Below are 26294 nucleotides of genomic sequence, written 5' to 3' on the forward strand. Positions count from 1 at the left end.
AAGTGTCTCTAGTATAACTGCAGTTATACAGTTATACTATATACTGTAGTGTAGTATGTAGAGTAGTATGTAGTAGTATGTAGTACTATAGTATGTAGTGTAGTATATATAGTATACAGTTATACTATATACTGTATGGCTATATATATACTGTATATACTATATACTGTATGGGGGATGGCTACGATTCTTAACGAGTGTCACAAGAAATCTGCAAGACTTCCATTCTATTCAGACAGAACTCTCTCAGTGTTTATAAGATTTATATGCTGAATGAAAAATCATTTACTATACCTTAAGTTAATAACATACCGATTTGTGACTTGAAGTAAAACATGGGACAATGGAACACAAACTAGAGTCACAGCTTCTTTTTTGCCTCCTATCCTGACTTTCATAGGATCGAATGCTTTCACAAAGATCTTGGACATAGCAAAAGCAGAAAGTTAAACTGTTTGAACCCTACCACTTTCAAAGCATTTCTTTGTGAAATTCAAGTAAGAAGGTAAGGGAGACTGGCATATTTCTCCTGAAATTCACTATTGAATGTTGTGTGTGTGTGTGTGTGTGTGTGTGTGTGTTCAGAGATTTTGTTTTATTTATTTATTTTTATGTTTATTTTTGAGAGAGAGCATGAGTGACAGAGTGTGAGTAGGGGAGGGGCAGAGAGAGGAGACACAGAATCAAAAGCAGGCTCCAGGCTCTGGGCTGTCAGCACAGAGCCAGGCGCAGGGCTTGAACCCATTAACCGCCATCATGACATCCTGACCTGAGCCAAAGCTGGACGCTTGACAGACTGAGCCACCTAGGCACCCCTAAAGATTTTAAGTAATCTCTACACCCACGCAACATGCGCTCAAACCCACAACCTGGAGATCAAGAGACTCACTCTACCAACTGAGCCAGCCAGTCATCCCAGTACTGAATGTTTTTGAACTTTCACTAGACTCCTTTGTAGTTAAACTATTAACAAGTAATGACAGTGGTTAAAAAAAAAAAAAAAAAAAAAAGAACTGCTAGTAATAGAAGTCACAGCTCTCAAATGCCCAGTGAATGTCAGGTGCTTTTCACCAAGTATCATACTTAGGCTTCACAACAACCTTTAAATAGAATTTATTTTTCCCTTTTTCATGTTTAACAACTTAAGTTCAGTGAGATCAAATAACTCGAGGCAGGTCCAAAGGACGCGGTGGGAAGACTCTGGGACCAAAGACCAGGATAGTTTCACCAGGTGACACTGAGCCTCTCCTAGTCTCTTGAGTTTTGCTACCTGCTTGCGTGTATATGAATGCACGGCGGGATGCAGCTGCTTAAGAAAGGACGCACAGAAAGTGCTGAAAAGGCTCAGGAGCCTTAAGCGGCGGGAAGCTGGAATCCGAAGGCAGAGCCCAGGTAGGAGCCAAAAGAAGGGTTGGACTCACTGCCTCCACACACAACTTAGGTAAAGGAGCGAGGGGCGGGACCTGGGCGGGCAAACAGGGGAGCGTGGAGACCATTTGTGGACGGGCCAGAAATGCCGCCTCTCCCGGGGAAGCAAGGTGAGGGGAATGTGAGTGCAGGCATCTTGGAGTCTCCGTGAGTTGCTGAGGCCGCTCAGCCTCACTGTCCTAAACCAAAGCAGAGACCGTACTCAACTTTCCTGGGGACGCTTTCCCGTAGAGCAAGCAGGAAGGGGACGAGGAGAAGCTCCTGGACGGAGCGCCCCCCCCCCCTCACCGCAGATTGGTACGGCCCATCCCCCCGCCGCTGATCTGGCAGGCTGCGCGCGCACCCTCCGGCAGGGCGCGGGCCGGCGGGGCGCTGCGGCCTCTGCGGCCCGGTTCCCTCCTCCCGCTCCTCGCGTGCTGCTCGCTGGCCCCGAGCCCGCCGGTTACGCGCCCGCGCGCCTGAGCGGAGAGGAGCGCGGCCGCGGGGACGCGCCCCGGTGGCTCCGCCCCTCCCCAGCTCCCCTCCCCTGAGTCCCGGGTGCCCGGCTCGCGCGGCTCGGTGCGAGGAGAGCGGGGACCCCGCGCTAGCCAGCCCGCCCGCCCCTGCGTCCCCGCCCCGGCGTGCGAGGCGCCGCGCCCTCCTGCTGCCCTGCTCTGTGCATGGAGGGGCCCGTTCGGATCGCAGCCGCCGCCACCGTAGCCGCCGCCAGCGCGCGGGGGATGACCTGGGGGCGGTTTTCGGAGCCGGCTGCCGCGCAGGAGGTCCGGGGACTGAGTCTGCCCCGCTGAGAGGTGCGGGGGTGGGCCCGCCGCAGGATCGGAGGGAGGGGTGGTCCGGGGACCCCGGGCTTGGGGGCCACGCGGCTTGGGAGCGGGAGGTCCGCGGGAGGGCAGGTCGGTGCGCCCCGCAAGGCGTGGGGATCCCGGACTGCGTGCGGGTTCTGGGGAGGGCAGCTGACGGATGCCCACCGGGGAGCTGCGACGTTCCGCGTCCTCGGGGACGCTGAGCCACCTCGTGGGAGGAGGCGGGGTGAGGTGTCAGTAACACGATTAAATCTCTCTGACTATGATCCGCTGGGGCAGGTGAGCTCCAGCGTAGCCGGGAGTCAGGGGCGTCAGCACGTTTTCCCAAGGGAGCGGAGCGGGGTCCCTCGCCTCTCTCAACCTCCATCCCGCAGAGCCCCCGCGAGAGACAGTGATTTATGTGTAGGGAGAAGCAAGAGAAATTTCCTGCACAATGTATCTTTCTCTTGCCTTCCCAGGCTCAGTGACTTCCCAGCCCCAGGGAGTGTATTTTTCCTTCTTCTCTGTAAAGCTTTCTGTGGATTGCATTATCATTTGCTAAATACATTACAGCTCGCTATTTATCTCGGTCTGCAGCTTCCAGACCTTTGTTGCTTTCTCTCCACAGCTAGGGATTTCAGTAATAAATCACTGAGGGGGATAGATAGACTCCCTTGCCCTTGCCTTCATTGTTCTCCCTAACCCCACCAAATCAGGTGGAAGGCTCTCCAAAAGGAGTTCTTCTCCAGAATGCCTGCCTTTCCTGGTGAGGACTACAGAGGGTGGCAGGTGCCTTAAGGGCCGGCTGCTTTCCACTTTAGATCTAGAATTTAGAGAACATCATAACAGAAAGTCAGCCTCTGTGTCCTAAATCAAACACCTTGAGAAACAGAAAGTTGAACTAAAAGCTAACATGAGATTATTCTCAGGCCAGTGGCCAGCAAAAATGAAAGAGGCCAATTCTGTTTCCATGCCTCACTGGTACCATTGCCCTCAGACTCCCAGCTAACTCCTGGTGTCCCTAAAGGGCAGTGTCACAGAGGGACAAGGTGGGAGGGGACCTGGGAAATAAATGGGTTTTTTCTCAGTGTAATTCTAAGCATTTTATTACATTTTACAGCTCATTTTTTGAAAAGGAGTCTATTTTAGCTGAAAATGGGAGGGGGAATGTAGTTCAACTTTTTAGGACAAGATGAAAGAAAAAAATTCTGGAAATTTTAAATTAGTGCTTAACTAGAAAGCATTCTTAGGAACCCAGAGAGGCACCAAATACTGTAGTTTCTGTTATACACATGTTGAAATAAACTGCCTCATACTTTAAGTTATATGAGAAGGATGGAGAAAACCTGTTTCATTTTGTAAAGACGTGCCCTGGGTGTGTGCTTGGCAGTGGGTAGAGCAGAAACATTTATATTTCTATAAAAAACACACAAGTGTATATTGTTTAACTTTCATGCAAAAACTCGGATATAGTATTTGGAAATCTGTCTTTGTTTGAATAGTTTAGTCAACCAGGAAAATCAGTTACTAGAAGTGCTGTGCTATTGTTTGTGTAGTAACTCACTTGGGATGCTTTGATTGATTGCTATGGTTCTCATCAACCTCCTCTTCTGTGGAAAGTACTTAAACAGCTCTGACTCTCAAGCCGGGAAGTACAAAGAACCCTTAGGACTTGGAACATACTGATCTAGCTTGTGTAGGTTGGCTTCTAAAATCAGTCTTATCCTTTGCCTTCTTTGCAAGTAAGGAATTAAGTTCACTTCAAGATAGGATTCCCCCGCCCCCTGTCAGCAAGGTATATATCGATGGAGGCTTTGTGTGGAAACTTTTGTCATAGGGCTTTGCTCTAAAGCGGTCAGGTAAAATTTGTTGACCAGGTCTTCTGCTTTTCTCTTTTCCGCTTTGCCCTTATGCTCTCATAACTTTCTAGACGATTTCATTTATGGGTTTGTCAAAATATAAGTTGAAGTAAAAGTTTTCTTCTCTAGGAAGGTTTCTTTTGCAAAAACTTAGACTAAAAACTGGTGATTGTGTCCAAGTGTATCCTGGGAAAATGATTTCAGGAATTAAACATTATCTTAGGGAAATTAGACTGGGATAGGAACTTAAAAATAACTAATTGAAAAATTGGTTGTTTATAACATGTAATTACATTAGCTATGGCCTTGTAATTAGCATTTGTACTTTGCAGAAGGAAAAATAAGACAACACATCACAAGAGCAGAGGAGTTGTCTCCAAGGTAGTCTTTCTTTTTTTTTTTTTTTTTTTTTTTAATATATGAAATTTACTGTCAAATTGGTTTTCATACAACACCCAGTGCTCATCCCAAAAGGTGCCCTCCTCAATAAGGTAGTCTTTCTTTAAGATATATGGTCTTACTACTTAATAGGAACTAATTAGATTAGAAAGAGAATTTGGAGTCTGGTTGCTAAATAGATTGCTTTGAAGACTTGATTTTATGGTGATTTTCAGTTAGTGCTTTTTTTTTTTCCCAAGAAGTTTTGTTAATTGGATTAGATAATGTTTTATTGTTTTTATTCAGGATTTTATATTGTATGTAAATATCCTATTTATTTATAAACATTTCACTTATACATTTTTGTCGTCTATATGGTATTAATTTACTTTTAAGAGGCTGACAAGGAGGGCTTTGATTCTTCTCAATTAAACTTCAAAGATGGTATATGGAATATACTTAATGTCACTTTAAAAATATTGGATTACAATTAAGTGAAAAACTGGTTTGTTGGTTTTTTTTTTTTTAATCCTTCAAGTTTTCCGTCATTGTTTGTGCTCTTTCCCCCATTGTCAGGCTTAAAACATACAGTATCATTGTCATCTGTCCCCTGAATAATGGTCCTGAGGTGATATTATTAATGTGGCTTTTTAAAATCAAACTAATTATACTTGCCTAAAAGAGCCACATGTGTGTGATTCTAGCTGCCTGGTGCCTTTTGAGAGCCCTGGAGACAAGCTAGTGAATAGAGCTGAAAATTCATTCTGTATTTGATTAAATGGAACAGACTCGCTGCTCCTTACCCCAGCAGGGGCTATGAGATCTCTTGATCCCCGAAGCGGCTCCAAGACCCTGGGAATAACATTAGCGAGCACCTGAGGAATTTCTGCCCTGCAGTGCCTTTTGTGTGTGTGTGTGTGTGTGTATGTGTGTGTGTGTGTGTGTGTGTGTGTGTGTGTAGAGGGATTGGAGCTGAGTGGTGATGGGGCGGTGGAAGGAGGGGGTGGAGAGAGGCTACATTAGAAGACTCCATATGTTAGCAGATCTAAAATCAAGGCATGACTTAACAGCTTATCTTATAAGAGAAAACAGCCCAACCCGAAGGCAGATTGCTAGTCAGGACTCTCTTACGAGCAGGACTGTGGTGATGTGTTTTTAGCACTGAACTGAACGCCACTGTTAAGTACAAAAAGTCACTTCTCTGCTCTCCCTCTGAAGCACAAGCGTCTACACGTTGAAGACTTGGTAAGTTTTCTCTGAATGATCTTTTGATAAATATATAAAATTGTGTTACAGTTTGGTCTTGCTGGTAAGGGCTGATGTATTGTTCTAATAACTTTTTAAACTGAGGGCAAAATCAGACTTTTATGTGAAGCACATTGCTTTGCAGAGATGAAATGCTTGTTTGAATAGGCATATTTCACTTTTCTCTTTTGTTTTTATACGATTTCATTGCATTCTTGTTACATTATTGAAGGATTTAAATTCATTTAGGGTATATGTCTCTTTCCTGGTGTCTTATTGAGAGGTCTGATCTTTAGTATTTTTTAAGGCATTGCTTTGCAGACTTTGCTTGCAGCCACAAGTAAATGAAAATATATCTACCAAAAACATTCTATAAAGTCTTTGGAGCAAAATTTTTGAGAAACATGAGTGGGTCCTCCTCCCCAGCCACCCGCCCCCGCAGCTGCCCCAAATAATTTTTGGATACAAACATTTTTCAGGATATTTGCCCAGTTTGTTTCTTGTGTACTTTTCCAGGAAGGGCAGTTCTGAATCTTGGATAGTATCATTAATCAATTTCCATATTCCAAGAAGAGTTAAAAATGAATTTGAATTCTGGTGCTAGTTTTCCACTGATGCAGAACTCAGTAGTGTATTTGCTGGGCAATTTGATATATTTTGTTCCTGATTATAATCCTGTTGTGTGTCACAGTTCTCTCCATCCTATTACCATGTAGTCTTCTCCCAAATTCTCACAATACTGAGTGTTGGGAAAATAAAGAAGCCTTTTAGAGACTGTTTAATTTTTTCTCACCTTAATCCTAGCACGACCAAATTGAAAGGACCCTTGCATGCATTGGGGTCGACACTGCAAGTTAGCATTGTGCCAGTCTTGGTTCACAGGTTTTTAGTGGCTTTTGCTGTGTGATATATTTTGATGGCCAGAGATCATAAAAAACTACCCCTAAAGCACATTTTGTTCTGCCGAATATTGGTCGGAATGTGAATCGGGACTTCAGTTCTTGAGAGCCAGAATGATGTGCCTTTCAATCATAGGATTAAGGGACAGTGAAGTTCCTTGTATCTTACGTCAGAGGGTAAAGAAATATACAGGTTATATGACTGAGCGTAGAAATATTCTGCTTACCGTTTTGTTGCTTGGAACTGTGTGGTTGACTTTATTTTTATATTACCCTGCTACAAACAGCCTTCAAAAGTTGATCTACAAAGCTTGCTTTTCAGCTACCTATTCTTGTTAGATACTCGCTCACCTTTTTTTATTTGGGGAAGTGAGCTTGACCGAAGTCTTGGTTTCCTCATCTGTAAAATGGGGATAACAATAGTATCTCTTACCACGGTTGTGGGGATTACATGGGATAATGAAAGTAAATCGCTTGGAATATGCTAAAACTGTAACATGTGAGTGTTAGCTCCTATTACTTTTACTTAACTCCTTCTGTACATATTACTCTGATCCAGAGTTGGTTTAAGGACTAACATAGTAAGGAATTCTCAGAAGTTAGTAATCGTATGGGTACATGCAAGAGCTATAGATGTAATGTGCTCTTAATTTTGCAGTTGAACTGAAAGGTGCTTGGAAACAATGTTGCATTTTCCCTAGTTGATTGTGTAATATAAAAATGCACATGAGCGTGCAGTTAATGTACACTAAGTGCACAGCTGGATGAAGTTTTACATATGCACATATGGGTGGGCAACTATTACCCAGATCAAGATCTAGAATATTTCTTTCACCTGGAAGTTCTCCTGGTGCCCCTTCCCAGACAACCCTGCCACCCCCATCAGGCAGCCACTGTTGCGCCTCATCTGACCATAGATTAGTTTTGCCTGTTCTCCAGCTATACTCGTAAAAGTGGATTCCTATGGCATGTACTCTTTTGTATGTGGTTTCTTGCACTGCTCATAAGGTCTGTGAGATTCATCCATGTTATTGTGTATGGTAGTAATTTGTGCTTTTTAAATTGTTACTTAAAGTTTTTGTGTGTTTTGAAATTGGTAGTAGTTCATTTTATCGGCACATTGGATATGTGGTCACTGGGAAAAAAGAAAAGGACACTTCTTCTCACATTATTTGAAAATCGGATCCTAGTGGCTAGCTTGAAAATTTACCATGACCTTATTTTTGTACATAAATATTAAAATGGGGTTGAATAGTTGCTCTCAGTCATAATTACATAAACCAAACCTGTTGTTAACTGTCCTTCTGTGTGTGTGTGTGTTTAGAAGGGAAGGAAGAGTGCCCCAAAACAGAGAAGAAGGATCATCTAAGGTAGCTTATATCTTTTCGTGCTTAGGATTTAATGCCATAATCAATACTTAGACACGTACAGAAGAGAGCACCAGCTAGCACTAGCATGAGAGTCTTAGAAGAAAACAAAATAACGTAATATTCTTTTGAAAACAAAAATACACCAAAAATGGAAGAAAGTGGAGTAGGATGTGATGCTACAGAAAAATTTTGAAGAACAGGGCTGCTTGCTTCAAGAAGAAGACTTTTGGCTACTAACCTGATGTGCTAAATAAAATTTATTTCAACAAACAGTGAAACAAGAATGCAAGATGATGTTGATGAATTAGAAGGTTCTTTGTTTGTTTGTTCCTTTTGAGGGGGTTGTGGTTGAGGTAAATGGTTTATTATATTTCTGTCCTTGGAAATGTTGATGAAGGATTTTCTGGGTGTCCTGCTGGAGCACAAGCCACTTTTCTCCTTAGGAGACATTGTATTCTTCAGCTTTTGTAATTTCATTAAGTCTTATTGCTTCATAGTCCTTGACGCAAGGTCGTTCTTGGCATACAGCCACGTGCACGGATGGCTTCCCCCGGATCCCAGAGGGGCAAGCTGACCCCCTTTCCTTCTTAAATCAGACCCCGGGTGGCCCAGATTTCGAGGGGATGGGGGTTGAAATAGTGATAAATGATTCATCTTCTGCCCTGTATGGGGTACTCAAAAGATGCAGATTTTGTTTCAAAAGAAGGGAGAACTGTCTGTCAAATAGAGCTGCCTCATGATAGAGAATGCTCTTTTGAGGGGACACGAGACCCTGATGACTGGACATTTGCTAAAGACACTGGGGAAGGGATCTCTTCCTTGGGTGAGAGATTGACCTACACGACCTCTGAGAGCCTTGCAGTAGTGAGACTCCATGAAATGGGCTTTTACTACGTAGTGATTCTACATAACCAATACATGCATGATTTTGGAGGGAGAAAAATGTGTCAAAAATGTCCAAACAGCCGCTGTGTCCATACATTTTCTCAAACCAACACGAGTTTAAAGTTGAGGACTGCCTCAGCTTGCTGGCTTTGTTCACTTTAAATGTAATTCTTCGTTTATATCACTAACAACTAAATGTCAGCTACTCTTTTCTGTCTTTCTTACATAAAGAGAAAATGGAAACTTCCCAGTATTCTATGTGGCCAGCATCAGCAGTGATAATACTTTCCAAGTATAGTATTTGCTCCCTCTTGATGTAGGTACACATCTGAGAAGTTTCTTGAGGCCATCTGCTGGCCCAGGTGTATTTCTTCACTCTTACAACAGGTGTACTGTAAAAATGAATAAATATACATCTTCTCTCTCTGCCTTCTCTCCTCCACCCTACTTTTCTGTACTTGAATTTCGAGGAAGAGAAATCACTCATCCTGGGGGGAGAAAGTGACTTACCCAAGCGAAAAAACTATATCTGGGATATTTTCTGAGGCCCATAGTTACTTAATCTAACCATGTACATATCTTGTATCTGTAAATATATGTTAACTCGTGTTAATAATTGATACTTAACAATGGCTGAAGGTAATGTAGAATCCTGAATCACTGAAATAATCTTTATTTTGTAGGCAGAAAAGTATAGTATACTGAGTTTACTGAGCTTTTACTATTTTGTGTTCATGCACATATATAAATAAACCCTCCGTTGCCTCCCTGTAACCTATAAGCAGGTCTGCTCTGTTACCATTACCTTTTACCCCTCCAGCCGCCTTTCCAAAATGGGAGAGGGGTGAGAGGAGATTTCGAATGTGTGACCAAAAAACCCAACTTTTGGTCTTCTGCTGAAACTGCTTCTGGGTCGCCTCCCTATCTCCAGTGGGGGTTTTGCCCCCACTCCAAATCATCCATTTTTCTCCGTGTTACCAGAGTAGCAATCTTGCTAAAACATAAAGCCGATCATGTGACTGCTCTCCTTAAAATCGATTTCTCCGGAGACCCTGAATCGCTCACTTCTTAAGGCCCAGGTCTTCAGTGGGGTGTACAGGTGCTCTACCTACTGGATGCTGCTGTCGTCTGTAGCTACTTTGAATCACTTGAATGTCCCTTGCTTTCTGTCTTGCAGGCTGGGAACTCTGATTGTTTACATGTCTGCTCATCCTCGTCTTTCTCCTTAAGGACAGATGATGTGCTGTCCCCTCTATGTGTGATCATCCCTCTCACCCCCTTACTCGCACTATGCCTAACGAGTACTATATACCCAAATGGCTGAATGTATCCGAGTGTTAACCACAGTGCTTCTGAAGTGTCACTGTGCTTTTGGATTTCTTGGGGGCTGTTTTTTTTTTCTTTTAATTTTTTTAAAATGCTTATTTATTATTTTTGAGGGAGAGATAGAGTATGAATTGGGGAGGGGCAGAGAGCGAGGGAGACGCAGAATCTGAAGCAGGCTCCAGGCTCTGAGCTGTCAGCACAGAGCCCAACTTGGGGCTTGAACTCACGGACCCCGAGATGATGACCTGAGCCAAACTCAGTTGCTTAACTGACAGCCACCCAGGTGGCCCTCTTGGGGGCTGTTTAAAATGATTTAATGAGTCCGGGGTGAATCCCAAGATTCTCCCTTTGTAGCGAGTTTCCAAATGGTGTTGATGATGTTGCCTGGACCCTACTGAGTAGCAAGATGCTAAACTGTCCTCTCTAGACCCATGTGTGATTTCAACATACAGTCTGCTTTTAAAAATCCAGTGAAAGTGGTGCCTGGGCGGCTCAGTCGGTTCAGCTCAGGTCACGATCTCACGGTTCATGGGTTCGAGCCCCGCGTCGAACTCTGTGCTGCCAGCTCAGAGCCTGGAGCCTGCTTCGGATTAGTGTCTCCCCCTCTCTCTGCCCCTCTCCCCCACTTGCACTCTGTCTCTCTGCCTCTCTCTCTCTCTTTCTCAAGAATAAATAAACATTAAAAAAGTTAAAAAAAAATCCAGTTAAAGTCTGATTCTTCATGTCAAATTCAGGTAGACCACAGCTTCAAATAATGAAGATTAAAGAACGCTTTAGACAAAGAAAAAAAAAAAGTTAAATGTCTCATTATTGGAATGTTTGCATGATATTTTAACAGTTTTTTTTTTCAATTTTTGAATTTTTTAGTGTTAAAAAATTTAAATGGATGAATTTTTAAAACGATTATATATATTTAAAATGTGTATTTTTCTTCTGTGCAACATTTGGTGTCTGGAGAGGTGATACCAAGTTTTGTCTGGTTTTAAAATACTCACTATCGCAGGTGTTCTCTCGGATATATAGGTACTAAAAAGTGCAATTCTGGCTTCTGTCTCTTGCCAGGGAAATGCCTGGCAGTTATTGGCTTAATGAGTAATTGTACACACGGCCTGCTTGGAGGTAAATTTGGCAAGGGGGACAGATGTTTAATGGATAAAATACTACTTTATCAGGCCATGAAATTACTGTAGTGACATCAGAACTTGGCAGCCTCTTTTATTCCAATAAAAACAAAAATAGCATCGTAAGCTAGGGAGAAGACATTTTTCTTGTCCATTTATTTTGGCTTATTTTCATGGTTTTGGCCTCAGGGTGTGTGTATAGCAAAATAACAACACAGTGAGTAACAGGCAAGAAGAATTAGGGAGTGAACATAGTTTCAGTTGAAACGGCCATGCTGTTTATCATTCACCTCTGTTTCAATAATTTAAACTGTTCCTCTCAGTTTGGTGACTAGGAGAGTAGGAGGGGTGGGTATGAGGAACCCTCATCCATAAAGTGGAGTTAAACTTCATTATTTGGCTTGATATTATATAGCTCACGATGTCTTGACAAAACCTGACAATTGGCTTATGAAAATAGTCACGTGAGGGTAAATGTCTGGGTGTGATTACAAATGCGACAGTACAGTTTTGTAGAAAAGGTGCCATTTAATTCTTTTTATAAACACTGGTAAAATAACATCGTGTTGCCAGTCGATTCAATTTGATTGAGTATAGTGTTTCCTCCCGCCCGTTTTCCCCTGTTCACTCTCGTTGTGAAATTAGATTTTTGGATTGTTACCATGACCTAGCGACCCCTCATATACCAGGATTTCAGTTTTGTGTCCAGGCATCTGAATAGCAGGTCAGTAGATCCTGGGACCACTCAATACTGAGAAGATACTTTTATTGTTCTTGATAGATTGTTAAACTCCTGAACAGAACCATACTAAAGTCTAACTATTCCATTCTGTCCATGATTTACTTTGTGGGTTCGTCTTACTGTGATCACCTTTTTAAACAAGCTCATTTTATTTCTTTCATCAAATCTTGGATGTTCATCCAAAGTGGAATTACAAGTTTAGTTTTATAGTAAGGACTCTATAGTTCTGATGGGGTAAAGTATATTTCAAACTGTATTCTAAATAGATATTTCTGCTTAAGATGTATTTCCAAGTCCTATTATAATCTGATTAGGATGGTTCTGATCTCTTTATCCGTTTGTTTGATTTCTATTTATTGATGATTAGGCATATTTTCTTTATTTATGGTCAAATCCATTTTGAGATTAAAACACATCAGAACTCTACCTTGAATTTCTAATTTCAATCTCTACTGATCGTGTTTTAGATTATTTTGTGTTTGAGTTGGGCTTTGACTGTAGACCTATATAGGTCTTTCACATAATTTTCTTCTTACACTTCTTACATTTTGGAGCTAAGGTTTTTAAATCCCGTGGCTAACAAAAACCAATTTGAGTCATTATAAGATGGGTTGTTAACTGTGGTCTCCTATTAGGCTAGCAAACACAGTTGTCATTATTTGTTATTTCTCTTTTGTGTTTGAGGATGCATTTTAAAAGAGCTATTGTCGTAGTGGTTAGGTCTTAAAGTAATTTCACATTTGTTACTATGACAGCAGCCACAGTGGGGTTTTTAATCATACAATGCAGCTCGTGCAGAGATTGATATCAGCATTTTGTGGCATCAAATAAATTTTAGCCCAGGGATTTGACTACATACATCTTACTGTTGTCAGTAGGGGTCTTGTAGCCAGCTCCCAAAGTGGGTTTCTAAATGTGAACCTTCCAAGCCCTGACTGTATCCCATTCCGCGGGAAAGTAACAAATCGTTTTAAAGAGAAATTGTCAGTGTTTTACTTATTTTGGGATTTCTCTTTGAGATAGGAGATTATCAGGGAAAAAAGATGAGGAAATGATTAACCCTGCAGGACAAAGATCAGATTCAGTGTTTTCTTAGCTGGCTGCGCATACATACAGAATACTTAATTAGTTGTGGTCACAGATGTCAGCTGGTCGTGGAATCAAATCAGCAGGCACCCCCTATCGAACTCCCATGGCCCTTCAACAACCAAGAAAGAGAAACTGAGTTTTCGGTTTTATCTTTCTGCAATGCAGGCTTCCTACCACCCCCGCCTCCCGCCCCCTTCATGTGAAATGCGAGTTTTCTGGATAAAAAAAAATCCTTTCGCTTGATATTTGGTACACAAAGGAAGTCCCCGTTTGCTTTGTGGAAGTTCTTTCTAATTCACTGAGAAATGCTAACCTCTTCTGTATCTGATTTACCTGGAGCGGATGTAAACTCTGGCAGTTTAACAACAGGTGACGAAGGAGTGACTGTATTGCTTTTGCAGACCAGGACTCTTGTCTGTCTGGTGTGCTGCAGCCTGGGAAAAGGAAGTGCTGTCCTGTGTGGGGTTGCAGTGGAGAACCACATCACCCGCCTTGCTCACTTAGCGCCTTGTGAAGTGTTCCAGCGATGACGACTCCTGCCTTGCGGTTCTTTTTATTCCAGACGCAGAATGATCTCCTCTTTCTGATGGCGGTGTGTGTTTGTTTTTCTGCTTAAATGTACGAAACAGTAAAATTGTCATGAGAGTGGAAACCATGAGGACAATACGTGATTGAGCATTAGGATCGTGTTTATGAGAGTTTTCATGTAGTTGAAAGTTAGATCTTTAACATCTCTCTAATGCTGGGAAAGGAGGTTCTTTGAAACTGTAGTCATTCTTCTAAAGCTTAAATTAGATTATAATTGCACATTTGTCTGTGCTTAGGAAGAGAATAAAATACTTCTACGTTTTGTTTTGTTTTGTTTTCTCTTTGACATTTCTTTGACATTTCTAAACCACAGACTCTGCATTCTGGATTCTGTTGACTTCACGGAAGATATGGAAGTGAATTTTGCCTAAGATAAAATTGATTCCCTGGTGTCTTGTAGTTTTGAACTCTTTCCTCTACAGAGGTTACTTTATTTTTATTTCTAGCCACAGGGATCCTTGCTTTCTAGCACATTTCTTTAAAGCAGGCGCTTGGAAATTTCTCTAACAGAATGTCCCAGCTGAAATGAAGTTTGGAAGCCCTTTCCAATTCTATGTAAAATCAGGAAAATAGCAAAGGAGCTTTTTTTTTTTTTTAATTTTTTTTTTTAACGTTTTATTTATTTTTGAGACAGGGAGAGACAGAGCATGAACGGGGGAGGGTCAGAGAGAGGGAGACACAGAATCTGAAACAGGCTCCAGGCTCTGAGCTGTCAGCACAGAGCCCGACGTGGGGCTCGAACTCACGGACCACAAGATCATGACCTGAGCCGAAGTCGGCCGCTTAACCCACTGAGCCACCCAGGCGCCCCGCAAAGGAGCTTTTTAGAAGTAAATCTCATTTTACATTTGTGTCTTTGTGGAATGAACATCAAATCTACATTGAGATGTTCTTTTCTCTTAATGGTTGTTCGATGATACCCCTGTATCCAAAACATGACGGATGATTATCAAGACATAATTTGGTTTTTCATTTCTTAGATTTGTTAGAAAATGAATTCAGGCTTTGCAGTTTTTTTTAATTTTATTTTTTTAATTTTATTTTTAACGTTTATTTATTATTGAGAGACCGAGCATGAGCAGGGGAAGGGCAGACACAGAATCGGAAGCAGGCTCCAGGCTCTGAGCTGTCAGCACAGAGCCTGACGTGGGCTCGAACTCACAAATTTCAAGATCATGACCTGAGCTGAAGCCGGGACACTCAACCAACTGAACCACCGAGGCACCCCTCAAACTTTGCAGTTTTACATGATCCTTTTAATGTTGCTTTGACCAGTTGTTAACTTCTCTTTCGTTTTGTGTCGCTGTATAAGGTTGGCTAAAACAAATGCTAACGCTAAAGCATTTAATGACAGCTAATTTGTATTATTTTGGTGAAAATCAAGCCAGTCGTTAACTGTTTAATGAAATAGTTTAAAAATGGTTTTGATGACAAGATCGAGAAGAAAGAAAAATAGACATTCTTAAAGGCAAATTTTGCTCCTCCTTCATTGGAGTGAAGAGTGAGTTGTGATAGCAACAGAGACCAGCTTCCAGTAAGAGGTGTGAGGCTGTTTATTTTCACTCTGGAGATGTATATACTACAGAAGGAAAACTCTGGCCTTGCTTAACCTAAGCAAGTCATTACTTATCTACGATCTGGCAAGCAATTTGATTAAAGTTGACAGAGCTCATATAATACCAGAACCAGGCCCTCTTAATGATTGATGAGGCTTGTCTGTAAGTCTTTTTTTTTTTTTTTTTTTGAAAGAAGAAAAACTGAACAAGAATGAATACTTGTTCAGATCTCTAATTGCCCAGTATAAGCCAAGCCTATAATGTTGTTTTGTGTACAGTGATTAATATGTATTAATTTGTATGTTGTTTTAGGTAATGGTTAAATGGCTTTAAAATAATACTTTTATGTCAGCAGGTTAATTTGGCTTTTACGTGATTAAATTCTTAAAATATTAGGGTTCCTGCCTGATATTTTTAACATCTTTTAAATAATGGTTTTCTTTGATGTTTCTTTGATATTCTTTAGTATAGTGGAAGTTTTAACCTATAATTTTCTTCTTTGTTCTCTTGTGAAATTGAATTATTTGGAAAGTCTTCAGCTTTAATTTTAATTTTTCAACCCCTTGCTCTCTAAGGGTATGAAAATGATTTGGACAATTGTTAGAGCATATTTGGGCTGTGGGGTGTTGTGACTCATTTCTTTGCTGCATTATTTGTTTCTTTCCCAACAGACTGATACTAGGTGTGACTGGAATGTGCTGAATGTTCTTGCCACGCTTTACATCATTATTCTATGTAGGGTGCTTAGCTCAACTAATGAAGAGAATTGGTTTTTTTTATCATTCATATGCTGCTTAGTAGATGGTGGGCTACTAAGGACTGGCGGACAGCTCCCCCAACCCCACAATTTGTTTTAGGTAAACTTAGCATGTGGAATTTCCATTAATGGAACAGTTGAATTGAGAATGAATTAGTTTTCTGTAAAATTCTGGGAATTTTTAGACATCGTATCATAGGGGTTTGGATGAGGGTAAGCTCTAGAGAGTGAGTACCTGGGGTCAAAGCCAGCTTGCACTACAGTCTAGTGACATGACTCCCTGTGCTTTGGTTTCTTCACCTGTATAATGGGAATGAATGATAGCTCATCAGGCTCTTGGCCATCTCATTTTAGTGTTCATGTGATCAGGTAGATGGTTCTCGAGGGCGAGTGTTGCTGCTCTGATTGTTATGATTGATATCGGTGAGATGGGCTCATATCCACAAAAGGGGGTATTATGGTGACACAGTGAATTAGAAACTGTGGAATCAGAATCAAATGAGTGGGGATTAAACTCTGGAGAGCCACAAATGGGGGAATAAGCTGGAATTGATTATATGTTTTTGGACTGGTTAGAACCCAGTGCATAGCAAAGAGCGCAGTTGGGTGAGTATTGAGCTAGTACTCAATTGGCTCAATTAGTAAGAGCTAATGGGGAACTTTTGGGAACATTCCTTTGACTTTCCAAACAAGTGAACACCATTTGACTCTCTTGTTCCACATGTTCAATTTTGTAACTTTGTGATCTCCCCTTCTCCCTTCTTATCTCCCCAAACTCAGTGTAAACATACTTCAGTTTAATACCAAGAAAATAAAATTTATTTTGTGAGAGATGTACTTCATACCTACCTTCACTGACATGTTCTTAGAAGCAAGGACTATTGTTGGTACCCTTTGCTAATTTTCTGTTGATAATTTCCCCAACAAATGTTTTTTCTTTTTTAATTTTTTTAATGTTTATTTATTTTTGAAGGGGAGAGAGACAGAGCGTGAGCAAGGGAGGGGCAGAGAGAGAGGGAGACACAGAATCCGAAGCAGGCTCCAGGCTCTGAGCTGTCAGCACAGATCCCAATGTGGGGCTCAAACTCACAAGCTGTGAGATCATGACCTGAGCTGAAGTTGGACGCTTAACCGACTGAGCCACCCAGGCGCCCCATCCCCAGCAAATCTTATTATCTATGGGAAATCCCGGTGTTTTCTGGAATTCTTATATGTATACTTAAATAATGAGCTTGACTCTTACGTCCTTTTAAATTTGTTACTTTTCTTTTGGACTTACATATGGTCAGAACAGATGAACACTTAACTGGGATTGGTAGCATTAAAGACCACCAATAAAGTGCCATCCCCAAGTTGTTTCCAAGAGAGAAATAGAATAGATGTGGAATCATCAGATGCAAATATTTGACATGGAGATAGGCCAGTTATGCACACTGTCAGTCCCACCCCAGCCACTCCCCTATTTTGTTTCTAGCTGGCCGGCTTAAGTATGTTGCCCTCAAGTGACTGTTGAAGATCGAAGTTTAGTGGTGGAGGTGCATCCAAAAAATTGAAGAGGGGATTGTGGAACCAGAACATGACAGGTGGTGGGCAGTCTTCCCTTTTTGGCTGGCCATTCCCTCTTTATCCGTAGGGTTTTGTTTTTGGTTGTTGTCCACAGTGACAGTAATAATGCTTCAGGAAGGAGGCACTTATGCATTTTGTTGTTGTTGTATTCTTTGAGTTAAGCGCTGAAAACTCCATCTGTTTTCTTCTAGTCCACTGGTTGGCCTCATTATTGTATTTCTATCACTGGAATCAGGGTTTTCAGGGAAACACGGTAATTTTTGTAGTGATACTGAATGCGTTTGCAGGAGAAAACATTGTGCCACAACTCTGCAAATGCACAGACTTTAAGGTATTCCCAGGGGTGCCTGGGTGGCTCAGTCAGTTAAGCATCCGACTTTGGCTCAGGTCATGATCTCATGGTTCGTGGGTTCGAGCCCTGTGTCAGACTCTGTGTTGACAGCTCAGAGCCTGGAGCCTGCTTCAGATTCTTTGTCTCCCTCTCTCTCTGCCCCTCTCCCGCTCATGCTCTGTCTTTCAAAAATAAATAAACGTTAAAAAAAGATATTCCTTCTGGGTCCTATAACATAGAGGATAAAGCTTGGTTGTATTGCATTTATAGAGTTTTCTTAGGGTGGTGGTCTTGGTGGCTTTGGAGGTAGGTGGCATTTATAGGATTCTTTTAACTGTTTTGATTTGGGGGACTGTGAATCTTGTGTTTGAAACTGTAATTCTTGTTCTATCCCCCAACCCCACTCTCAACTCAGATTTTCAGGGATGTGTGTGATCAAGGAAATAGCTGTGTGTTTGTTGTTTTTTTTTTTTTTTTTTTTTTTTTTTTTTTTAAAGTGTTAAGTTTTATTTTTTATTTATTTATTTTTTTAACGTTTATTTATTTTTGAGACAGAGAGAGACAGAGCATGAACAGGGGAGGGTCAGAGAGAGGGAGACACAGAATCCGAAACAGGCTCCAGGCTCTGAGCTGTCAGCACAGAGCCCGACGCGGGGCTCGAACCCACGGACTGTGAGATCATGACCTGAGCCGAAGTCGGACGCCCAACCGACCGAGCCACCCAGGCGCCCCATAGCTGTGTGTTTGATTAGTGAACATAGTGTCTTAACTGAGATGATAATGTATTTTGCTAAAAAGGGGTCAGCGCTCAAACTTTGTCAAAGGGCAAAATTCTTATAAACTATTACTGATTAAATGATTTTTATTACGAATCTCTTAATTATATACAAAAGAAACTAGATGCAAACTTCTTGTAAAACTAAAATTTACAAAATAATTACCACAAAACCAATATAATTCAAAAATGTAAAATCTTTAGGGGCGCCTGGGTGGCGCAGTCGGTTAAGCGTCCGACTTCACCCAGGTCACGATCTCGCGGTCCGTGAGTTCGAGCCCCGCGTCAGGCTCTGGGCTGATGGCTCGGAGCCTGGAGCCTGTTTCCGATTCTGTGTCTCCCTCTCTCTCTGCCCCTCCCCCGTTCATGCTCTGTCTCTCTCTGTCCCAAAAATAAAAAAAAAAAAAAAAAAAAAAAAAAAAAAAAAAATGTAAAATCTTTAAAACATTTTTTAGATTGTCAGTATTGTAGAAAGAAACTTTTGCTTGTTTTATATTTCACTTGCTTATTTCATATGATTGTTTTAAAATTTTAAGCATGATTAGTACGGTTTTTCTTTTTTTAATAATGACCTTATTTTTAACTACTGGTCCAATATTTTGTGGGCAATCACTTTAAAAGTGCACTGCTATATATATAGTACTGAGCAATTAAACAACCCATTCAATGAAGTGTTTGTATGTATTAATATTTGCTTATTGCCGATGAGCCAGAGTGATAGGGGATCTTTGTAATTTGTGTGTTCATGATGTCGTATAAGGCTGTGTGCCATGACACATGCTTTTCGAGTTTGTCACACTTATGCCGCCATGAGCTGGAAGATAATTCACATCTGCTTTTCCTCTTACCTGTTTCAGAACTTCCTTTGTACTCTGTATTCTGTAACTTCATGTGACTTTCACGTGTCACAGACATGACCCAAAAACACGAATGCAAATTAGGCACTGAAATCTTGTGTCCTGCCTTCATTGTCTGGCTAATGATTCACAGTAAGTTTACAGTAATTGAGTTCCAGAAGCGCAGAAACACAGTGAAATTTATAAAAAATAATTTTCGTTCCTCCGACAATCATTTCGCAGATTAAAATCGAGAAAGAGAGAATAAAAGTTGCTGGAGCTTGAAAAAATTAAAAAAAAAAAAAGAGAAAGAAAACCAAAACCTGATAGTTTTGAGAATCCCTCCAGAATGGGAAGTGACCGTGGATTCTCACGGACATCAATGGACATAAAACCAGATTTCTACTCAAGGCCTTTCTTTTAATTAGGAAGCTGTAGGTAGAAAGGGGTAAGAGGTAAGCGTAGGCCTGGGATTACCCTGGGTTCAGATGTTACCCCTGCCCTTTACAAGCTCTAGAATCTTGGGGAGGTTACTAGAGTTTTCTTCTTTACTGTTACCTCACTTGTAAAATGGAAACAATACCCATCTTTAGGAACGTTGTGGGGATCAACAATAATGCATGTAAAATCTTTCACCAATAAACTTAATAATTGGTAGTTGTTATCCTTTAGAATAATTAATTTCATAAGACAGCTGTTTGGTAAGATGTACAAGTAGATTTACTTTCACACACAGTAAAGCCAGTTAACTCCCTGCCTAGTGGAAGCAAGAGGCAAGGGTGGGGTAGAGTATCAGAATTATTTGGCAAGGTTTTTCATGCTGCACGTAGAGCCCCGCCTCCTTAAATCATTTCCAAGTGACCTACCATCACCACTGGGACTGGATCATCGCTCTTTGGTGCTGGGGCAGAAAGATGACAGATCTACTGACTGAAGCATTTGAGTCTTTCTCCAGTAACTCGGACCTAGTAAGTGCTTGTACGACCTTTTAAAATCTTAATTTTATAAATACGTATAAAGACAAACATTTGTTTATGCAGATAAATCAGCGAGTTGATTTTGTCCGGTATCGACAGGGAGTGACTAATCCACCTCATGTGTGTGTATAAATTAGCATTGTGGCATTTTGCTTAAAAAATGTGCTTGTTTTCCTTAGGTATTTTTTTTGCCAAATTCAGTACTTTAAAAAGTGTTGGCAAGAGGTGGGACAGATTGACTCGATAGTTTTAAGGGAGTTTATATTACTCTCTGTGGTTTCACCCAATGAATTTGGCCAGTACTGTCTAAGTATGTTTGAAACACCTCCTTGAGAGTTATCTTCCTAAATTTAATAACAACTTTATGTGGCAGGATTTTATTTACATGGTTTTGACCTTACAGAAATTCATGCCACATTGCAGGAAACATGAATATGTACAGTAAGAAGCCCTGATGTTTTCGTCTATAATGCCAATCTCTGTCATAAGTATATGAAGTCTTTTGTTTTAACTACAAACCCTTCCTAACTGTAGTAAAAGCAGAGAATTGCATTTACCTATTGTTGGCCCTATGCCTGTATGACTTTCAAGTTCATGGTGAATGTTTCTGCGGACTCTACTGGGTTATTTCTGTGGGTGAGCAAAGTGATAATAGTGCTTCTGATATTGTCGATAGTATCCTTTTCTCTTCAGGTTGAAAAGAACTTTTGATAACATCTTTTATTTACTGTTTTCTCCCTTTTGCCCGTGGCTTTTCTGTAATGCTGCGTCCTGCACTGTGTTAGTCATTTGGCTTAAGTACCTATCACATTATACAGCACATAACTATTAGCTATTGATTTAAAAAAAATTGACATAATAAAAAATAGGAAAATATGGGTGTTCACTTCCATCAAAGACCAAATAAACTCAGTGAACAGGTCATAAAGCATTAGTGTTGATTGTCTTAAACTGCTATTTAGGAGTGGGACACTATTCTTGTATCTTCTCTTTTGGCTTACTAGAATGTTTTTAAGCATATTAAATTAGTAGTCTGTGAAATAACTTCATAATTCACAGGAAACATTGCTGGGTTTCTCTCAATGTACATTCATTCATTCATCAACATTTGTTAAGCACTCATTTTGTGCAAGAAACTTCCCAGGTATGGTACCTAGTGGTGAGCAAAATAGACCTGGCTCCTTCCCCTCATGGAACTGACAAACTAGTGGTTAATCCAGGTCAGGTAGGAATTTTTCACATTTATGTGACCTGTAAGTATCTAGCCTAGTTCTTTTTTTTTCACAGTATAAAGAGTCAGATGAAGTCAAATTGTGCACGTTCTCTTCAAGGAATCCTCCTTGGCCATAATTTTGACCCGGGGGAAATCAGGTTAAAATGAAAATCAAAGCCATTACTGAAGAAGGAAAGAAGTTTTAAAGCATGAAGTTTTAGAGCGGTGTGTGGAGAGAGAGTAATGGATTTTTTTTTAGTTGAATGTAGGGATGTATACATGTAAATTTCCTGCGTCTGAAACACCGTTTTCCTAGCAGGGTCTAAAAGTTTGACCTGTTTTGGAGGGGAATGCTACTAATGAAGAGAAGGGATGACACTCTGGTACCAGAGGTCAACGTTCTTTGAGTGGTAGAAACCTGTCAATACCAAGAAGATTAAAAATGCTGTTTTAGGGACATTTGTTGGTTGAGATTCAGGATGAAAAGCTATGGGGATGTCTGTGTTCAATGCTCCATTAGGGGGCGCGTGATTTAGCCTATATTGTAACCAAAGGTTGGTATTGACTATTATACTATATGTATATTATAATATACTATGTAACAATTGTGTATACTATGCTTGTAATACATGACAGATGATAATATATATAATAATATTAAATATACTGAGTTAAGACAATGAAAACTTAGGTCTATTGATTAGTTGTTTCTCAACATCAGTCTTCAAAGCAGCATAGTTTATAATGAAGATTTTATATTTGGAGTAAAATGAGGAGCAGTGGACCAAAAGACATGTAGTGATTGCTTTCTACAGCTAAATTTATTCTGAAACTATGTTTTGCCTGCCTTTTTGTTCTGTTCCACTGAGATGATAGTGGATGGCAGTTTTTAATTTGTCTAAGAAAGTATTCTTGGCGAATGGTTGGCAGGCTTGCATGGGATCATCCAGGTGCATTGCCTTAGTTTTCAGTATCACTGGTTATTGAAATCCGAATTTCTGGGAAGCAGTGCTGTAGATTAAATCTAGTAAGTTGTCAGTATGCAGTCGTCTGTCCTGGGATGTGGCTTCTTTGCCATTTCTCGTGCCAGATGTTTGTCTGTCTGAGATACATGTGCCCAAGGGTTGACGATGCATCAGCATCGAGGAGGGTTCCCTTCTTGCCACAACCTTAAGTTGGCTTTTTATCTTTCTCTAAAAGAAATAGAAATGCCTCACTTGGTTTTCAGTGCACCTTCATTGTTCCCTGTACTGAGGTCAGGAGGCAAGCACCTAAAAGTCTCTCTATATAGAGGCTGCTTTTTAGATGTTTTATTGGTACTGCTGTTGGTTATTTTAATTAGTAGTATGCTTTATATGCGCCCCGAGGCTGTTCAAGCAAAGAATGTAATTCAAATAAACAAAATAATATCTGATGTTTTGGAACACCCACACCTGCCATCTGGGCCTTTCCTCTTAAGATAGACTTACTTAGGTTGGCAGGGAAGCTAGGAAGAGAAAAAGGAGATGATTATGTAGAGTTATGAAATGTTTTAAATGTAAATTCTTGGAAAGCTTGATAACCCAAGTGTTAAAATTGGGAAGGCCATTTTCTTCATGAGCAGTGGTTGAAGATAAATACTGAGTGTTCACAAGAAGACCGAACTTTTCCATTGTTTTACATGTTCCCAACAACTTTTACATGTCTCTCTAACAGTGTTTCCAGAGTTCCACGAGTACGTTAGAGATAATTTGACTGTAAAACGGTGAAGGACACTTTCACAATGCAAGAGCATTTGCCAGGGAAATTTCTCCAGTTTTTTTGGTTGGATATGAAATAAAGGGGCTACCTCTATAGGTTTTTACAATGAAATCGTAAAATAGTCTCCGACTAAAGTAACGTGTAAAAAAATTTTCTTTTCAACTTAGTTTTTTTTTTTTTTGAGTTAACACAAATACTCTTTTTCTGTTTGCAAACTGAAGTGAGCTATATATGCTTTTGACTTAATTTTTAGAGCTGAAAATGTGTTGATTTTGGATACCTTGGCTGGATTCCCCCCCACCCCCACCCCTTTCCCTCTTTCATTAAGTGCAGTCTTTTTTGGAGTTTGCCAGAGATGAGGCAAAACTTGTATAAGAGTTGCACCTGAGCTTTTAAGTGTTTTTTTTTTTTCCCCCTCACTTAAACACAGCACTTGTAAAAGGTTTGTCATAGAATCCTAAAGCTGGAAAAACTTACGCGGTTCTTTTCCCCTTTACAGACAGAACCTAAGCCACACTAAATTAGCAAATGTTCTACCTGGCTGACATTCTCTAGGAAAAAGAAATATATCCATTTAGAGCACTAACTTAATTTTTAAAAAATATATTTAAAATATATTTATTAAAATATATTTAAATGCCTTACAGTAGTTTTTAAACATAATATTTTAAAAATGAGGGCTCCTGTCACTTCTTGAAACTTTTTTATACCTCAAAAACAGTTTTAAATGCTATTGTTTATATGTAATCCAAGAGTTAAAGATGTCAGAAATTTAGGAAATGAGATCATGGTAGTCCCTATTGTCTTACTCTACTTTTTGCCCCCCGCCCATCTTTTTTTTCCCCAGCTACCTTGAATATAAGCATGCAGTACATTTTTGTTGTGTAAATGAATGGGAAACTACTTTTTTTGTGTTTTTAGGCTGCAGATTCCAACTGTACTCACAGTCTGGCTTAGAAAATGGGTCAAGTGAAGAGATTTTAGACTATTAAACCAAGGATCCAACCCACAACACTCTTATAATTCCAAGACCCACATTAATCATGTCATTGTATAAACAGTGAAGCTGTAACTCTCCTGTAAATCTCACCAAAACAAAACAAAACAAAATGAGACAAAACCCCCCTCATGTTGTTCATAGAAGCCAATGATGACAAGTCCTTAAAAGTATAGGGTCTACAGATGTATCAACATATAAATTGTATTCTACACATGTAAGGTGTTGCTATGTTGTGTATATAGGAAACGTTGAATACAGTGTAATATAAAAAATTTTAAGAAATAATACCAGAACTTGTATGTCTAAGTCAGAATCTGTAAGCTGTGTGTTCAGTCTCACGTTGTTATGCCACGAAATTTGGAGTTCCTTTGGAATTATCTTTACTGGTTATAGCACTGTAAAAAAAAAATTTAGAGTTCTTGATTTATTGGGAAATAGCCACTAATGAATAAATTTGTCGATAATGTTGGAGTTAGGACACTATAGTGTTAAACATCAGATGTTATCATAACAATGAGAATGGTTTTTACACCTGGTTTACACATTGTCACTGAAAATATTTAACAAAGAATTTTCAGAACAGTTTTACACAGAGGAGTGTCACTGGAATAAGTTGATGTGTATTAGGTCACATGTGACCCAATAAGTTGGGTCAGTCTGCTACTATGGTTTTCCCAGTATTTTATTGTGTGTGTGTGTGTGTGTGTGTGTGTGTGTGTGAGAGAGAGAGAGAGAAGAGAGAGAGAGAGAGAGATTTCTGTTTCAGTGTGTCATTGGATCATTTCTTTTGACCATCCTATTTACTGTTGCTTAACTTCATGTCGAAATGTAGCCACTGTTATTTTCTACATAACGCTGGTGGCCAGCTTTGCTTCATTTCTGGTAGACAGGCTGGGCCTAAGGCTACATACAGCTACTTCTTTGGCTGCTTCTTTGGACTAAAAGGACATGCCATACTGTGCTGTGTTTACAAAGATCCCATGATGTTAATTGATTTTTCTATTTTCTAGTTCATCGGGGCATTGTATCTTGAGCATTTCTTCGACTTTAACTGCCTATCAAAGTTTTCTGGGGCTGCAAGTTTTCTTCATACAGGCCAATGCGTATTTTCACATTTCTATAGACTTAACAGTCCACTTGAGGTAATTAGGTACTGACTGCATAGTAATCTATGATTGGCTTGTATGTCCATTTATGAATGTGCTTGAAGAGTCCTATTATCAATGCACGGCCAGTCTTCCATGGTACTATGACAGCTTTGATGAAGCTGTGTCTGATCTAATTCCTGTCACTAGTTGAACAAAGCAGGGGCGCCTAAGAAATCCAAACTCCTTCGGTTGTTTTATGCAGCCATGGTTAAAGATGGAATGAAGTCCTTGGAAACCAGTGTCACTATGTTCCAGGTCGCTAGGAAGCTTCCAGCTCAGCAGGTAACATAATATAAAAGTCATTGTGATGGAGATCCCGTGCCCAGCCAGCGTTGATTCAAGTTTATTTACAGCACAGATATTTGTCTTAGATTTCTAATTTTTTCCTTATTTTGCTTTGTCCTAAAGGTTTAATTGTATACAGTAGAATATATTTCATGGAAATGAATTTCTCCTTGAGGTTTTATTTCCTTGTTATTAAAATGAAATCTAAACCAAACCCCTGAGGGCGAGTCTTTTGTAACAGCCAGGGAAAAATTTGTTTCATTTGGTAAGCTCTGAGCAATGCCCTGGACATAATAACAACTATATTAAATTTATTACCCAACACTCCTCTAAAGCCCCCTTTCAAATGCATTCATATTCCTCCTCCTCATCCTTCATCAAAACAAGTTAGCCGAATG

General features: G+C 40.3%; 1 protein-coding gene across 4 annotated transcripts in view; it reads left to right on the forward strand.

Annotated features, from left to right (window-relative positions):
- Positions 1-1287: 1287 nt before the first annotated feature.
- Positions 1288-26294, forward strand: part of CDON (cell adhesion associated, oncogene regulated) — a 105329-nt gene continuing 80322 nt past the window's right edge. Inside the window, exon 1 of one of the 4 annotated variants that reach the window (XM_060605167.3) lies at positions 1288-1392. The gene's annotated coding sequence lies outside the window, so the exon portion shown is untranslated. Of the gene's footprint in view, positions 1393-1852; positions 2220-5465; positions 5693-20350; positions 20502-26294 lie in introns of those variants that run through there. The other 3 variants (XM_060605164.3, XM_060605165.3, XM_060605166.3) reach the window with 3 other exon arrangements.

The sequence above is a fragment of the Panthera onca genome, chromosome D1 (assembly GCF_046562875.1).
Source record: "Panthera onca isolate mPanOnc1 chromosome D1, mPanOnc1 haplotype 2, whole genome shotgun sequence".
Taxonomy (NCBI): domain Eukaryota; kingdom Metazoa; phylum Chordata; class Mammalia; order Carnivora; family Felidae; genus Panthera; species Panthera onca.